Raw genomic sequence first — 11,232 nt, 5'->3', positions numbered from 1 at the left:
AGAAAAAATGGCTTCGTCTTCCCGCGGGCTGCTCACCCTCTTTCCCGACCTCAACGAGTCCACAGGAGAGAGAACTGGTGCGGTGGCCAGTGAACCTCAACCAAACACCGCTGGGTATACTCCGTTGAACTTTCCGATGCGGTCTGTGGAGCAAAGAATGGCAGGGCTGTCGGATGTGGAGGCCAATCAGTATACTTTGAAGGCATGTGTGGAAAGCATGACGGCGGTCACAAATTTGTCGAACCGGCTGCAGAGTAGAACAAATGAGGTGCAGCATTTAAACTCCCAGCTGGCTCTGCTCCAACGCATGTATAAGGATGCGCGAGCAGAGATCAGTGTGCTAAAGGCAGAAAACAAGGAGTTGAAGCGGAAGGCCACCGTGATGTTCCGATTTGGAGGGCCACCATATGCTGTAGTGGAGGAGCAGGGAGGAGGAAACTTGCTTGGTGGTCTAGGAAGCACGGAGGCAGCACCGTCAAGGACTGCCCAGGACGGAGGCAGGAAGAAGAGACCGGCGGCAGAGTAGAGAAGAAAAATCCCGCCTGTGGAGGTGGTTTTTTTTTTTTTTTTTTTTTTTTTTTTTTTTTTATGGTGATCGGGGTGAGCCCCGACATGAATAAAATGAGGTTGAGTTTGGTGTGCAGTTCATCTACTTCATTATTATTATTTATTTATTTATTTATTTATTTATTTATTTTTTTTTTTTTTAAGAAATAATAATGAAAAAAAAAAGATTAATAATAAGAATAATAATAATAAGTAAAATGAAGTGTGGGATAAAGGTGAAGAAAAAAATTTCGGAAGGTTAAAGTAATAAAAAATAAAAAACAAAAAAGAAAAAAAAGGGGAGATTCAAAGGTGTTGGGGCGGGTCCTACCACTAAGGGAAAAAGAAGATGATGGGTGTGCAAAACAGTGTGTGGTTCGTGTCCTTGTCAAAAGGAGGAGTAAAATAAAAAAAAAAATATGAGTGGGGAACAAGAGTGCCTGGAAAGAAGGAGAAAAAGTATGGGTTGGAGTAGCATCATTTAGTGGAGGGTAACTCCAGCTTTCTGACATATCCTCAAGACCAGTAAATGGACGAACCAAACCTCTTTCCCTCAGAGATTTATGGGTGCTGAATCTGAACAACAAACACGTTGTCAGACGCTAATCTCTTTATGTCACTTGCAACTGATACTGTGTCTCGGCCAGATGCAACCACCAGTAAAGGGCCATCCTTCTCAAATGTCTCACGAGCCATGGCAACAATCTTCTTTACATCTGCTTCTAAAATGGAGGCTAAGCCTCTACTGCCACCATTTTCTGTATGCAAAGATACAAGTTTCTTCCCTCTACCGACTAACAGAATTTGCGTGTAACCATAAATCTGCCTGAGGATGAAATCTAACTTTTTGTGGAGAGAAACTGGGAGCCAGTGAAGCCATTCATTGACTCCTCCTCTTGGTCTTGTAACCCGATATAAAGTTTGCTTCTCGGAAAGACCGAGGGCGCGAACCAGTCCGATGCTTTGGTTTCGGAGGCCGGAAAACCATTTCCGATGACGAGGGCTCACCGGATAACGCCGTAAACGCCGCCTTCGAAGATGTCCGGCACGCCCATGGGGGCGCTGCTGGGAGGTTCGGGAAGCTTGATTGGCCTCATCTACTACTTCACTGTCAAAGCAAAACCCTTGAACCAAAAAACACAAGTTCCGAATCGAATCGAATCGAATACAATTCGACAGTTCGAAAGGTTTCTGTGAAAGAATGAGCACTGTTGTGTGGCAGCGCGAGAGAGAGTAATGGCTTATGCACATGCACACCAGTTACTGAAAAGCAATCCCAAATCAGCTCCAACATGGGCAATGGACATCCGATCTGGTGGGTTTCCCTGGTGGTGGAAATGGTTGGTATTTATACGGATGTGGTGGTGGTAAGTGGTGCACTGGTGGTGAAGCAGAGTGAAGGTATGTGTAGCAAAATTCTAGCAGACTAGGTTGAGGCCCGGCGGGCGGCTAAGGTGAGGTTGCCGCCCGCCGGGGAAGCGAAAATACTAGGTTCTAAACCTGCTCTGATACCATGTAGAAAATTTAATGTATAAAGAGAAATAGAGAATTGTATTATTGATTGATTTCTTGATATATTGTTACAAGATTGTTTGATATTGTGTTATGTATTACAACTCCTATATATAGAAGAGAAGGTGGTAGTAGGTGTAGTGTAGTGGAGGTGGTAGGTGAAGTGGGTGCTAGTGGAGATAGTGGAGGTGGTAGGTGAAGTGGGTGCTAGTGGAGATGGTAGGTGGAGGAGTAAATTCTAACAGTTACCACATGCCAATCTGAGCTACAATTGCCAAATCAAAACTTGGCAATCTGCGAGAATAGTTATCCTCGATAGGTAATGTGCTTGTGCCCATTTGATAGCTTCTAAGCAAGCTCTATCAACCAGCAGTGTTCATACCTGAAAACTAAGGGATTAGAATTGGTTGTTATATTAATGGTTGTTATATATTGGGGACTAGTGCAACTAATTTGATGAGTCCTGTGGGACTGTGAAAGAGAAAAAAGTTGTACAATAGTTATAGTCTTGACAAGTAGGTGCTTGTTATTTTATTTTTTTTGTTTCATTTTTAAAGAAAGGTGTAAATTATACTAGGGAAAAGTGTATATAAAAAAAATAATCAGAGTTTGCCCCATGTAATAAAATAAATATTGAGTTTGTTAATTTAAATTTTTATCTTTTGATTTGTTTTCAGTTCAAACCATTCACCTATTTCTGTTTAGTAAAGCTGATGGAAAAAAAGATATTTTAGTCATTAAGCTCAAGGTAGGTTTATATTAATGTAAAGATATATCCCCATTTTCAAATACTATACTCGTTGAGTAAGAAACTGATATCTCAGAAAACATCCAACTGTGAGTTTCCAAAGAATTTATGACAATTAAAAAATCAAGGTTGTGCCATTTTCTGGAACAGGTAACAAATAGCTTGTAGTGAAGTGAAACAGATGGGTCAAATGTCAAGTTTATGGAAACTACAAAGGTTTTAGGAATGGTGGCAAATTTCTTGGTGGTAGGTTTGAGAACATAGTAACAAGTGTCATTATAATCTAAATTGATGCAAGAGGAAGAGCAGAGCAACAAGCCATTACAAGATTAGGAAATTTTGATACCATTAGGGCCATTGACGAAATTGAGTGATCGCAGCAGAGCATTTGAAGGCTTCTTCTTTACAAAACCTTTGTTTGAAATGAGAGATATATAATTAAACATGATTGCGCTGTAGGAGAGTGAGACATACCGGTCATGGAAGAAAGCATATGCAAATTTTGGGGGATTCCAATTGAGAACGACACAAGAATAAGAGATGTAAGTGAGCCATCTCTTGAAACGGAAGAGAAGCTTTGTTGGTAGCCGAATCAAGATTTGCTTTAAGAGGTTGACATTGTCGATGACCATTTTAGCGGTGTTGATACTAATGTGCGGCGGTGTTGATGGTGGTGGCAACCATTAGAGGAAGACATTGGGGTGTCGGTGGTAATGGTGAGTCAAGGGCTAAGGCAAGATTGATATCTATTTGTAACACTCCGATATTTACACCACGATAAGCTACCAACCCAAAATATATATGAACAATAAGCACAGGTATACAATTCAATAATTGGGATCTATCACATTCTCATAAATTTCTTGTCAAGCTCAAAGTAATAAAATTACAATACACGGTAATATAAAAATATCCATCTTAATTGCCACAAGGGCTTACACTTTTCAAGACTAAGAGTCTTGATTCAAACAAATAAAATTCCTAACTCGACAAACAAGTTCAATGGCTGAAGGTGAACACCATCAAAGAAGCTTCGGCGCTCCACCTTGAATTCAATTTGCTTTTCGACACTATCATGGTATACCTTCAACACCTGGATTTTTAGGATACCCAGGCCATAAAAAGGGAGTGAGCTTTGACGCTCAGTAGGAAATAAACTTAACAACAAATAAGCATGCTCAAAGTGATTATGTTCGTGCAATGTCATGCCATGCATACAACTTATTTTTATTAGAAAACCAATTTGTAACTTGCTAAACTCGTATTCCAAGTTTTGACCCAATTCATTAACCATTGAGTTAACCATGAACCATCATTTTATAATTAATTTCCACGTTACATGTCACAAACACTCCCCGCATTCACTGGCCACTACGCACAATAGGGCAAGTGGGTACCTCTTACTTTTGGAAAACCTCCACATTTACCGGCCACCAAGCACGGAGGGGCAATTGGACACCCATTTCATTCTTAAAACATCTCCACATTTTCCGGCACGGAGGGGCAATTGGACACCCATCAATCATTGTAACTTTTTCCCCACATTTACCGGCCTACAAGCACGGAAGGGCAATTGGGCACCTTTACCAATATACCGATAACATTCCCACATTTTTCGGGCTACAATCACGGAAGGGCAATTGGGCACCTCAACACACAAAACACGTTTCAAAGTAACCCATTTTAATTAACTCAACACACTTGGCCCCAAAGCCATGAAGATACAATGCAATGCAATGCAAATGGGTTGCCAATATCATAGTTTGCCTAAGGTTCAAATCATTACTACAAAAATAATTAACATGAAACATAAACAAGGCAATCTCAACAATTTCCATAATCATCTCATACAGCAACATCAATTCCAAATTCTCTATTGTGCTAACATCATGTGAATATCAACTCAAAACGACTCAAGTTCCACTTAGAAACATTTCTTGAGTAAGTTATCTCGTTTCCAATAAACTTCCAAACTAAGGTTCCAAAATAATTTAATCCACAACTTCTATCCTCAATTACTATTTATGAATACGCTAAAAACATTCAACACCCTTTGAAAATTTGAGTGAAAACTCCATTTGTGAATAAACAACAAGCCATTTATGTTTCTCACCCATAATCAACGCAAAATCCCAAAATGCCACAAAAATCACTTTGAATCATAAATATTTAAGGCTAAGAGAACTCCCTACCTCAAGATTGGAAACAAAGAAGCTAGATCAAAAGCGTCCTTTCGAAAATCCAAAATCTAATCGGTTGAAAATGTTGATCTTCACTTGTTCTTCATCTTTGATGCAAGATCCATGGTGGATTGTTGGTAAGAATGGATGAAATCAAAGTTTTGGGGGGTAGGTTTTCGGACATGGAGGAGGGGAGAAAAAGAAAGAATGAAAAAGTAAAGTTTTTGGGCCAAAAAGTTGCTTTATAATGTCTGTTAGCGACCTAGTCGCTCGAGCGAAGGAAGCTTGGCTCGAGCATGGAAAAGAAGCTCTTAGAATTTTTGAAAAACGCACTCTTCGCTCGAGCGAGCATGCTTCTAACACAAAAACTCAAAATTGAAATAAGCATAACTCTCTCGTTCGGACTCCGTTTTAAGTGGTTCTTGTGTCCAAGTCGAAGCCCCGGAAAAAATCTTTCCAATGGTTCCAGCCTCACATCCAAATTCAAAGTATGGAAAAAGAAAAGAGCAAAAGAGTAAAGGCTGGTCAAAAACAAAAATTCAAACTTGGAGCTTTTGATCTAATCTTGCCTAAATATCTTGTTAAGGCTTCAATCAAGGTTCCAAACATCACCCAAGGGTCCTCAATTATAATATTTAAAGTTCATTTGCCAACCCATCAATACCAAGAGTCCGACAACCAGACAAGTTTTAAGGTGACGAGCACCAATTTACACCAATCCGTCACATATTAGAATCCGAGCCACTACACTATTTGTAATTAGTTTGGTATGTTTAGATTCCTTTTTTCAAGATCTTTAAAACAAGATCTAGATTGAATATGAAATTTTGAAAGAAAATTTAACAGATCCGTTCCATTTTGAAATGAATTTAAGGTAAGAAAACTATTGGAAATTGGGTCGGGTTTAGAACCCAAACGCAATTGGGTTGCCCATGGGGGCATGACCCATGACCCATTGAGAGACCCTTATTACGAGAGATTTATTTTAGATTAACTTGTCCTAATGATAAATGCATATAACCCACTATCTCATCTCTTAAGGAGATAGAGTTGCCGGTGGTTATAACTCTCCATAATATACGTAATAAATTTTGGGAGAGTAAGAATTTAACCGTATGAGTAATCTACTAGTCCCTTTCTCCTAATCTCTTTCTTCCTTTCCTCTCTCCTTGGAAACACAGCACTATGCCTTTGTACTGTGAATAGTGTGGGTAGTTCTCTAGTAGTTCTATTCCACTGCTGGGAATTATTCGAAGACATCAATGGAGGCACGTGATTCACCCACATGATCCATGGATTCGGTTTGAGTGTAAAAGGTATGCTCGAATCCGTTTATTTCCATTGTGTATTATTTCTTATTTTTCCTATGGAAACTATATATTTGGTATCATACAAACTATGGTTCTGCTCAATAGAATGTGAACTTGCTCCTTTGTGAGTTGACCATGATTGTGTTGGAAGAGAGAGAGACAATTGGGGACTCTTATGGTGGGCTAGTGCAAGAGTAAAGAAAGAGGTAACGAGATTATGGAGTGCCATTCCTCTGGCAATTCTGTGGTCAATATGGAAGCATAGGAATGATTTTGTTTTCAATGGGGTAAAACCTGATAATGGATGTTAGAAAATTATATATATGTATATGCTGTACATATAGTTATTCCATAGATAGTGTATATGATTGTATTTACCATAGTTAGGTTTAGTCTCTCCTCCTATATAAAGGAGCCATGTATACTTGATTCATACACATCATTCGATATAGAGTTTATCTTTTCTCTCATTCTCTCTCTCTAATATCATAACAATGGAAAACTGTGTGAACTCACCAAACTAAGATTAGCTTTGTGGATCAAGTCCTCATCCAAGGACATGAACTTTTCAGCGAATGACTTTGTGTATAATCTGTATCAGATTAAGTTCTGTCTTGGAGGATGAGGTTCTTAGCAAAGGAGAGGTGGTGATAGACTCTAGTGTTAAGCCTTGTACATCAGTTGGCTGCCTAAATGAGGCTGAAGTGTCGCTGCTTTACTGAGTGATCTAGGCTATTGCTGGTGGTGCTGGTTGCCATGTGGATGTGGCTTTATAGTTGTCTGTTGTGCTGCTGTTTGATGGGTGGCTTAGTGCATGCTCTGGTGGAGGTTGCTGGTTTTTTTTATTGTAGATGTTTAGTGTTGTCCATATTGTATTGTTTGCTTTGATTTGGGCTTGTTGCTTGTTGTATTTCCTTTGATCCTTGTTGGCCTCTCACCAACATGATGTTGTGCTAGCATATGAATGGGCTTGCAATTCGGTGGCATTGGCAACATAGTTGGGATAGTTTACCTTTACTATGATACTTTTTATACTCACCCCGCTTTAACGATGTTTATCTATGTATTTTGTTCATTGATTTTTATCATTGATAAAAAAAAAAGAAGTTATTTGTTCTTTTCGATATTCATCTTTTGTTTATATAGGTTTCGTCATTCAAGGTAAATTGCAGGCTCTCTTACACGTGCTTTAAAGATCCGGAATCATGAAGAGATTACCATTAAAAAAGACACATTAAAAAACCTTGGTTACAAAGGATTAATTAGTAATTTGCCTCACAAAAAATAAGAAAATTTTAATTTGAATTTAATAAAATAAAATTTTAAAAATTATAATTGACATTTAAATAGAATAAAGCCTCACTTTAAAATTTTGCTTTAGGCTTCTCCAAAGGGTTAGACTATCCCTACCACAAAGGAGGGAAGTGTGATTGGTAATGCTTAAATATTAAGCACATGTCACAGAGTTAGCATTATCATTTGCCAAAAAGGAGAATTGCAACCGAAAATGGTGATCTTTTGCCACGTGTGTCAATATGAAGAAATTAGATTTTTAAAAATTTATATATGGATAAAGTTGTAACTAAATAAAAATAGATAAAAAAGTGAGAGTGTAAGAGCATCTCCAACGGTTCACCTAATGTTTCACCAAATCTGAGTAAAAAAATGGTCATTTCCTCAATTTGATACTGAATGCTCCAACGGTTCACCTTCATCAAATCTCCTTCAGGACAACCGGATGGTCGACCGGTTAGGGAAATTTTATTTATTTATTTATTTTTTACCTTTTTGAACTGTTTGAACCTACCACCGTGGGTCAACCAGTTGGTCGACCGGTAAAGGAAATTTTTTTTTTTTTTTTTTTTACCTTTTTGAACTGTTTGAACCTACCTTCGCAGGCCAATTTTTCATGCACTGGTCGACTGGTTGGTCAACCGGGTGGTCGACCAAGGGGTCGACCGGGTGGTCATCCAGGTGGTCGACCACCATGTGTAAAATTCTGAACCTTTTTTGCTCCAACGGTCACACATAGTGATTTGTTGAAATTATAGTATTATGTCCCCAGTTTGATGAATTGTTTGGTGAATTCTCAATTTGATATCGATTTGGTGCAACTATTGGAGCACCAAACAGTAACTTTTTCATCAAAATTTAAATTTGATGTCAAGTTTGGTGAACCGTTGGAGATGGTCTAAGGAGTTGTTTTGGTGGCATAAATAGAAGCTCCAGGTTGAATATGGCTAACATTTTTTCATGAGTGATTCTATTTAAATTATTATTTTATCTTTTTACACACTCCATCTCATTACACTATTAAAAAAAAAATGTGATTCTCATTACATCCCTAATATGTTACCAAAACTAACTCTAAATTAACTATTTCATCTCTTTACACCACTAATTTTTGAAGGGAAAAGAGAGAAGCAGCAGAGGAAAAGAGAAAATAGGGAAGACGAGGGGTTCGGTGGAGCTCATAGTGAAGTGTTGGTTCGATTACACAATACTAGACAATTTACATTCTTTCGGTGTTATGTTGTTAGGAAAAATAGGTTTGTCTAGCGTTTTGTTACTATACATTTATAGAGCCACTTTCTTCCAAACAATAATTTGGACTTGTTCGATAATACAATGCTAATGAATTTGAATTCATCCAGTGCCATGTTATCAGACAAACTTTTTTTTCCCAACAATATGTTACCGTTCGATTGAATGATAACAAGAAATTAATTCCAGTTAGTTGTGAAGTGCCTATTCGGTGATACATTGCTATACAAATTGGATTACTTTAGTATCATGTTGCCAAATTATAACAAAAATGCTAGACCCCAAAAATTCTACCAAATGTCTCGCATGGGTGTAAGACCCACATGGGACCCACATTGTGTGAGTGCTACACCCATGTGAGACATTTGATAGAAACTTTGGTAAAATTTTTGAGGTCTCTAGCATTACTCAAATTATAATAGATTTGTCTAGGCACTTGTCGCTGTACAATGAAAGATTTACTTTTTTTTTCAAACATCCATAACAAACGTCCATAAATCAAACACCCATCCATAAAATCATACATAAAAAGTATCCATAAAATTATTCATTAAAAAATCAGTGTATAAATATCCATAAAAGCATCTATAAAATCTGTCATTGTTTGTATCTTTTAATCAAACATGTTATCCTAATTCGTTTATATTGATAGTTTCGGTAGTTACTACATCAGGGCTGACAAGAGTACGGAATTAATGAATACGGATAGTATATGCTTTCTCCCATCCACTAGTACACGGGTGATTAAAACGAATCCAATTATTTGCTATCAAATGGCCCATGTCGGGCAAGTCATCTAATGATTAAATCCAGTGCCAGGTTTGAAGTAAGATAAGATAGAGGTAAGGTTATCAACCTTTTCTTGTGAACCAAATAGTTTCATGTAGTGCACTACATTCGAATGCAGCTCAATCAACAAGTTTCGCCTAACTTGTTGCCAATCATCTTTACCTAAACCAATCAATCCAGCTATTGCCCCGAAACCACAATTGCTATCTGCCTGTACATCTTTTATGTGACAGATATATGGTCAAAACTTCTCCGAAAATTGTTTGAAGTAAAAGATACGATTTGATTTAACCAATATCTCTTCGTTTCAATGTAATCAATATCTCTTTTGGTCACACCATACTCTTTGACATGTCAACTAATAAGGATGTTTCCTTCTTAGATAATCTGCCAGCAAATATTCAAGATATTCAGTAGGCGGATGATTGTACACTCCGCATAAGACATGCAACATCTACTCATCATTTGTAGGTAATTTTTCCTCTCTTTATAGAAATGGACATCCACACTTTTTAGAACCTGTCAACTTCAATCGTTCCCCATTGATCTTCCGATTATCTCTATAGTAACCACTTTTTTCACAAGTAAGTGTAAGTCTTGATTTTCTGCCATTACCTCCCGCATCTGATGTCTTTATAACAATGACAAATCTAGTCTTCTTTCCAACGTCAGGCCCATTTAATTAATGCTTAATGACTACTAAAAATATAAACATAATTAATACATTTATACGTCAAATTATTAATAAAACTCAATACAAATTAAAAATAAGAAAAAATTGTATTCATAAAAACACGTAAAAAACCTCACCTATAATGAATTTATAACTAGAGTCCACTAATAATGCAGTACTTGCGTTGTTACAATGAGTATAAATGTAATCCTTACAAGCAAAAAAAATATAAAAAAATGAAGCTGAAAATACATAGTAATGAGTAGCCGAACAATTATAAAAAATTCGACCTTACGTTACCAAAAATGTATCTTTTATTTGGCAATTGGTTACTAGACTTATATTTTTTGTTCGGCAATGTAATACCGGACTATTTTATTTTGTTCGATTTCGAAACACCGAATAAAAGTTGAAGAACAGTCTAGAAAAACGAAACACAAACCTACGAAATAAATAAAAAAAAACTCACAATTTCACTTTTTTGATGGTTTTTCACCACCATTTCTTCATCCATTGCTTTCTTTGATGATCAAAACACTATGATTCTCATTTTTTGAAAAGAGATGTGTAAGAGAAAAGAAAATTTGAGAAAGGAAAAAGAAGAGTAGGGATTGAAGATCAAGGGGTGTAAGGAAATAATAAAATATATTTAATTTTAGTGTTTTGTCCTTAAAAGTAATTTTACACATGGATAAAATTGGAAGAAAAAAAGCTCATATGGAGGGTGTGAAGAGGTAAAGTAGTGGTGTAGGTAGAATCATTCTTTTTCCATACATACTTTTAGTAGAGATTTAAAAAAAAAAAAGTATTGAGCATTAAACATGGGTGATTATTTAGTATTCCCGGACTATGGACACGTGGTACTCCATAAGGTTTTGATTGGTAGAGAGGGGTAGGGAACCACAATTTATGTTAGGGATAGGAGAATAA

The sequence above is a fragment of the Camellia sinensis genome, chromosome 4, assembly GCF_055761805.1.
Source record: "Camellia sinensis isolate YWXY chromosome 4, ASM5576180v1, whole genome shotgun sequence".
NCBI classification, from domain to species: Eukaryota; Viridiplantae; Streptophyta; class Magnoliopsida; order Ericales; family Theaceae; genus Camellia; species Camellia sinensis.
This window is presented reverse-complemented; position numbering follows the sequence as displayed.